Raw genomic sequence first — 7340 nt, forward strand, 5'->3', positions numbered from 1 at the left:
ACCTTCTATATGATCTCTCGATTCCATGACTAGGTATGTACCCTGAAGAACAAAAATCATTTTACTACAAAGACATTTGTAGCAGAATGTTTATTGCAGCTCTATTTATAATTGTCTCTCTCTTTAAGATCACTCCCTCTCTATCCATCTCCTAACACATGATGTCCAAGCTCTTTATCATGGAGAAATCCTCAAAGACAGCATTCAGATGGTGGAGAGTAGCTTCAGGCAAAAATGTGTGACATAACTTAATTAGGATCTAAGCATACAAGCAGGGAGGAATCAGCCTGGGAAGAAGTTTAGATTAAGAACTTTGTGCTATGTTCATGAGATGTTAAGAATTAGTACAGCAGATATAGGTTGTCCTAATCTTTTCTGATAACAGATGCAAGCAATCTTTTATATTATATGTGGGCACATAAGTTAAAAGACTTACCAATAGAACAATATATTGAGGACAACCACAAGGTGATAAAGAGGTAAAAACCACAAGAAATGTGGCACCAGAAACAAAGTCGTTGGTACAATCAATGAGGTAACTAGAAAAAGTGGAACCAGAGGAGAGAGGCTCCTGAGCAACAGTAGGAAGTGGTGATGAAAATCAGAAACCACGTGGATGTGGAGAAAAGGGAACACTTTTGCACTGCTGGTGGGAATGCAAACTAATACATTCCTTTTGGAAAGATATATGGAGAACACTTAGAGATCTAAAAATAGATCTGCCATTCAATCCTGCAATTCCTCTGCTGGGCATATACCCAGAAGAACAAAAACCACATCATAACAAAGATATTTGTACCAGAATCTTTATTGCAGCCCTATTCATAATTGCTAAGTCATGGAAAAAACCCAAGTGCCCATTGATCCACAAATGGATTAACAAATTGTGGTATATGTACACCATAGAATACTATGCAGCTTTGAAGAAAGATGGAGACTTTACCTCTTTCATGTTTACATGGATGGAGCTGGAACATATTCTTCTCAGTAAAGTGTCTCAAGAATGGAAGAAAAAATATCCAATGTATTCACCCCTACTATGAAACTAACTTAGGACCTTCGCATGAAAGCTATAACCAAGTTGCAACCTAAGAACAGAGGGAAGGGGGAAAGCGTGGGGAGGGATGGGGTAGGTGGGTAGCGGGAGGGGGATTGAAAGGATCACACCTGTGGTGCATCTTACAAGGTTACATGTGAGGCTTGGCGAATGTGGAATGTAAATGTCTTGACAAAGTAACTAAGAAAATGCCAGGAGGGCTATGTCAACTAATGAGATGAAAATGTGTCAAATATTCTATGAACCAAGTGTATGGTGCCCCATGATCATATTGATGTACACAGCTATGATTTAATAAAAAAAAAGGAAAAGAAAATCAGAAACCAGTGTGTCACAGACATTTTTAAATATCACTAAATTATTTTGGAAAGAAGTTCATAAAACAGTAAGTATCGTCTTTTATTCTCTTTTTTGATCAACACCATTTAAGTGTGGCATGGAAGTTTAACTATAGGTTCAAGTGTGCTGTGAGATAAAAAAGTTGAAAAACACTGGTATGGCATCCACTACATGAGCATAGAGATACACAGTAGTGGATGCCAAGAGGTTGTCAGGGAAAAGATAATTTCTGCTAAAAACTGAGAAAGAGGGCAAAAGATCCTTACAATCCCAGAAAGAGGAACCAGTAGTTGAATCAACAAGAATGCTAGAGGTATATTAAGAGCCACTGGGGCCACTGAATTACTTTTCTGAATTACTCTTCCTGGCAAATTTTTGTGCTCTGGCACATAGTGTGATGTGGCTGATGAGTTTCTCAGACACAGAAGAGGCCATATACTTAATATTGGAATCAGGGGCAGAAGCTAAAGGTAAAGAGGTATTCCCTGAATAATTTGAGGCTTCCTGGTAGTTAAGGTCATCCAGTGCTTTGACAAAGTGATAACATTTTTATGAAGGGGCTCATCAGGATGCACCATCAACTGTGGGAGTGGAAGATGTATTTGTAGCTCCTGTCTAAGATGCTGTACTTGTGTAAGTGCACATTTACACACATGCACACACACACAAACCGACTTCCTTAGGGGGACCTTTCTACTGGGTAATGTTATAGAACAACACCTTGATGGTCCTGTTCGAATGGACAAAAACCCAGTAAGAAGCATTATTAGAAGAAGATGGTCCTCTCTGTGTCCCTCTCTCTTTCTCTATCTCCCTGTCTCTTTCCCCACATTTTTGCCATTTGGTCTTGAGAATTTGGATACTGGAGACAGGACAATGTATGAGTCCAAATCTTGCCACTGGTTTTGGTGTGAGTTTAGGCAACTCAATTCACCATTTTTTCATCTGAGAAATGACATAATAATTCTACTTACCTCTTGGGGTTGTTGTGAGGATCAAAGGAGATAGAGAATGAGAGAATGTAGTGCATTTTAATCTCCAAAGTGCATAGCACCCAGAGGCTTTCAGGACGTGTCCTGGCTCTTGGCCTTCACTCCTCTTCCACAATGAGAAGTGTGCAGACATCTGGCATAGCCCCTGCCAGCAAATTTTCTGGATGTCAGGTTTCTAGTCCCTATTTCCTAGGCAGGGGAAACAGGACTCACATGATTTAGAAAGAAAAACCCCAAGTTTCCCACCTGTCAGGCCGAGTTGAAGAAGAAGCTGTCCTGGGTAGAACTTGAGGATGAGGAGTCTGCAGTTTTCCCAGTGAAGCAGGTGCAACATAGCATAGTGAAAATGAGGAGCTATTCAGCATGTTATAAAGAATCCGGAAATGTGGCTCCTCCGGCTCCTCTTTGACTTTGGGCCAAAGTCAAAGTAATTTTTGAAAAAAGATGCATCTCTTCACTTGTGGCCAGAGGGGACACAGTGGCTCTCAGGTAGTATTTCGCAGAAGGATGGATGACTAGTGAGAGTTTCTTGGATAGCTTAGCCAGGGTTCACGTGTGGGTTTAACCTCTTCCCTGGAAGACGGGCCCCTCTCTCCTGCTGTCCATGACAAACTTGAGAATATCCCTCTGGGACTGGCAAGAACTATGGCACTCCTGAGCTCTTGATCATTTTTAAAACTCACACTGAAAGTGTTTTAGGTGTTAGGTATGGCAAAAAAGGGAGTTACCTTTCATTTATTCTTCTAGGATTTGACTTGAGTTTTAAGGTGGTATTTATACTTTTATGTAGCATGATGATTGTAGGTCTCCTAGAGTTTTTAGATTCTTGGAAATAAAAGGAGTGTAGACAGTTTCTAGTCCACTTTATGTATATGTCACTTTTACAACAGCTCTGATTAGTGGTCATAAGTCTCTGCGGTTGACCACCTCTTGTGATAAAGATGTCACTAGTTTCTGTAGAGAACTATGATGTAGACTGTGAGCTATGGCTGGGCTTGAATCCTGCCTCTCCAACTTACTTGCCTATAACTTTCCTTGGAGAGGTATTTTATGTACTTACTCATTTATAAATTGGAATAATACTAATGATGATGGCATCTTCAAGCAGATGCTAGAAAGATCAAATTGACTTAATATCTGAAAAGTCATAATATCAAGCCTGGTCCATAGTTAGCATTTATGAAATATTAACTGTTAATATACTAACACACACAATAGTTGTATAATTGTTGGACAACACACCCAAATCTTCTATTGGACTCCGCCATTAGTGTCCTTTGCAAAATCTGTTATTACATCTGTGTTATATTTACTGAACATGCATTAGAGTGAAGAAATTGTGCTATCGCATAGCAGAGGTCAGTAAGAAAGCGATACTTCAGCCTTCAAATATCTGCAAATATTTTCTGTGGACAATGACTACAGCTTTCATTAATTTATAAAAGGAATCCTGACCACCTCTCTCCCCCTAAACAGAGAACATATAGGGTTTTCCTTTAGGTGAGAGAGGTTAGATTTGATCGTCTGTTGGAAAACTCTAGGCTTGGTTAGTTCCAAGCTCATTGAATGATTTATTAGAAATAGGAATGATTTATGAAATATATTTGGAGAACAGTACCATATGTACTTAGGAGGGAAATTTAACTGAAAAGCTCTTTGAGAAAGAGAACAGAAAATTGTTTTGAAATTATCTCTTTCATGTTCCTAACACATTAAGAACAGGAGACAGAGTAAAGGAAGATTAAAATGACAGTGAGTAAAACAAGAAAGAAAGTTGGGTATGCAGAGTACATGGAACTCTAACTTAGGAAAAATAGTATTTGCACAGAAATTATAGAACCAGGTGAAAAAAGAAAACATGAAAGTTATAGTAAATTGAATCAAATATTACAGTGAATCCAAAAATCTCATCAAAGATGAAAAACCATACCACACTCTAGGGAATATTAATGGAAAAAAACCCTACACATATCCTCTTAATATTTGGGTGTTTTAGGAATGTTTTATTTTCAAAACAAAAATGTCAGTGCCAAAGAAATAGATTACTTAGAAAGGAATAGAAAACCAAACAGGGTTGAGATTTCTCCTGACAAAACACCAATGCAATACTGTACTGAAGAATTATCCAAGTTTTAAGTGGAAACTCTCATGACTCACTATTCTATACCAGCTACACTAACCCTTCTATACGTGTGTTTAGAAAATTAAGTAAAAATACTTAAAATATTTTTAAAAATATAGTTAATCCTGGCAACAATTTGCATATTGTGCATAATTTATATCCTACATTTTTTAATAATTCAACAAAGACCATGAACTTGAAGGCTGAGAAAGAAACTAAGGAAGAACACATTCTAATTCTTACGTACATAAAGGGACTTTGAGTTATGTCTTTGTCTTCTACTTTATATAGAGAAGTAAAGGTTTAAGTAGGTTAATTCTACTATGAACTCGATATTTACCAGTAGAACTTATCGAAAGTAGAAGTCACTACATTAAATCATACATTTGTGATCTATATGATGTTATGGAAAGAGATACTAGAAATAGAAGGAAGTATAAGACATACTTATATTTGGATATCTATCTTAAAGTACAAAGGGGAAATGAATTGAATTTTAAGGCTCTTAAAACTATTAAAGAAGGTGAGAATTTGAAACCATTATTTAGGTAATTCATGAACTAATAAGGCAGGCCAGCAGTTTAACATGCCCAAAGTCTCCTACAGAATACATCCTATAAAGCATTCTGTGACTGAGGAATTCTACTGTATTTCTCAGATCTTTGAGGGCTGCAAGTTCTTGTCTCAATGTGTCAAAATCTTTGGTGATTTTGTCTTTGAATGCATTGAATTCTTGAGACAACTTTTAAAATGTTCCTTGAATTTCTAATTCCAATTTTACCTCCATTCTATTAATCTCATTTGCAATCCAAATTCTGAATACAATTTCTGACATCTCAGTCATTTGTTTATGAATGGGATCTTCAGTTATGTCCACCATATCGATCCTTGGGGGAGTTGATCTACTCTGGTTATTCATGTTACTGGAGTTTTTCTGCTGCTTCTGCCCGTGATTATTTTATACCATTTAGCTAGTTGAGCAGATAAGGTAAAGTTGTGTTGTGAGGGCTCCTGGAGTAGTGATTAACCAGCCCTTTGCCCAAGAGCTGGGACTGGTGTCTATATCTTTTCCCCTAGAGCTTTGCAAAGGACCCGTACAGTGCTATGGCCTGAGACACTGGGGACTTACTTGGTATGTTGGGGCTAAGTGGCTCTGTGTTGTTTTCAGCTGGTCTCTGTCCTACCCTAGTAAATCAGTTACTCTGGATTGAAGTCTCAGCTGTGGACATATACCAGCAATTAAGTCACCCCACCCTCCATGGGCAGCAGCTGGAAAAGGAAAACAAACATTCCCACAACCACACACTTAGGGTACCACTTTGGATGGTCCTCGGGTGATTGGTTCAGTCTGAGAGATCCAAATCAATCATCACATTCAGCACACGCTCTCAAGTTGGAGAGTTCAAAAGGTCTACAGCAACTAGATAGGGGGTCTGCTAGCAGCTGGAGTATGACTTGTTCTGGTGCTCCGTCGAGTCAAAAGGACCCCACACACACACACCAGCAAATGAATTAGTCTGGGAAGGTTGATGCCTCCTTCCCCACCTTCCACCTCTGTCCTGCCCAGTCACTGGTAACCCCACAGGGCTGTGACCTAGTTGCCTCCAATGAGGAGATTCTCCTCCAGGGGGATCTATGTTTCCTTGGCCAGGCCTTCACACTCTGTCACCATCCAGCATGGGGAGCTAATGCCTGACAACTTTGGGTGGTTAATGGAAGCCGAGGCGTTTCACTCAGTTCCAGACCCACCCCTGATTGATGTTGCTGACATTTTCAGAGAATTTGTGATTCTGTCCTGGCTATATTCCCCTGTATACCAGGTGCTGTTTGAGTTCACAGTAACCGAGAGTCAGCCCTGGTCTGTGCCACTGCCTAAAGCTGGTTTTTCTGTCTCTACTGAGGTCTGTGTTGTGGCAGGTGTGGTTAGAGCTCACACTCGCCTCTGAGTTCCAGCCTCTGCCCCCCTGCCTTTATCTCAGATATGATACCTGAGGGTGGGGTGTTTCTTAGGCTCACTAAGCATTCCTGGCGCATCCCCACCCTGGGAGTATGCCATCTCTGCGCTGGCCTCTTCTATTCTCCGTCTAGCTGTGCCCGGCCCAAATAGGTACCACCTCAGGCATACACTTTACTCACTGGGCCTGTGTTAACGTCTCAGATCTGTTCCGCCAGTGTCTGCCACCTGAGAAGATGCCCGGGTTTCTCTGGTTGCCCAGAGAGATAGGGAGTGTCTCTCCAAAATATTTCCAGGGGTGTGAGCCCTATTGTTCCCACTGGTAGCGCTGCTGCTCTGTGCCTCAGGGCACCGCCTCTCCCTCTCCCATATGGTTCCTTCAGTCCATTTCTCCTTACCCCCTGCCACAGAATCAGCACAGACCTGCAACAGCCCATGCCCTGTCCACACCTCTCGAGAAAATTCCCAAGAATCTGGACTCCATGGGGGACAGGTTTCCAAATCTCGAAGTGACAGTGGAGGGGAGTGCTGGGAGTTCAGAATTGCAGGTGGAGAATATATACAGTTTTAAACAGTTTTATGCCTGGCAGGAGAGTACCATAGCACCCTAGCAGGGTAAGGAGTTCTGGTTTTTAGAGGGTCTCTCCCATGGGATAAAATAGAAGAATGTTTGAACTCTGCCAGCTTGTTTGTAGAAGATATACTATGAGCCATTCTCATGTGGGAGGGGACTCCCATCAGCTTGGCCATGGATTTTGTACCTACTGTTTGTATCCTGAGGGTCGCAGCTCCCCTCAGCAGGGTTGATGTGTGTTCTTCAACCTTCTCCCTTGGCTCAGCTCCAAACCATCAGCTTACTTGCTAAACTTCTGTCCC

Source organism: Nycticebus coucang, chromosome 13 (assembly GCF_027406575.1).
Source record: "Nycticebus coucang isolate mNycCou1 chromosome 13, mNycCou1.pri, whole genome shotgun sequence".
In the NCBI taxonomy this organism is placed as follows: Eukaryota; Metazoa; Chordata; class Mammalia; order Primates; family Lorisidae; genus Nycticebus; species Nycticebus coucang.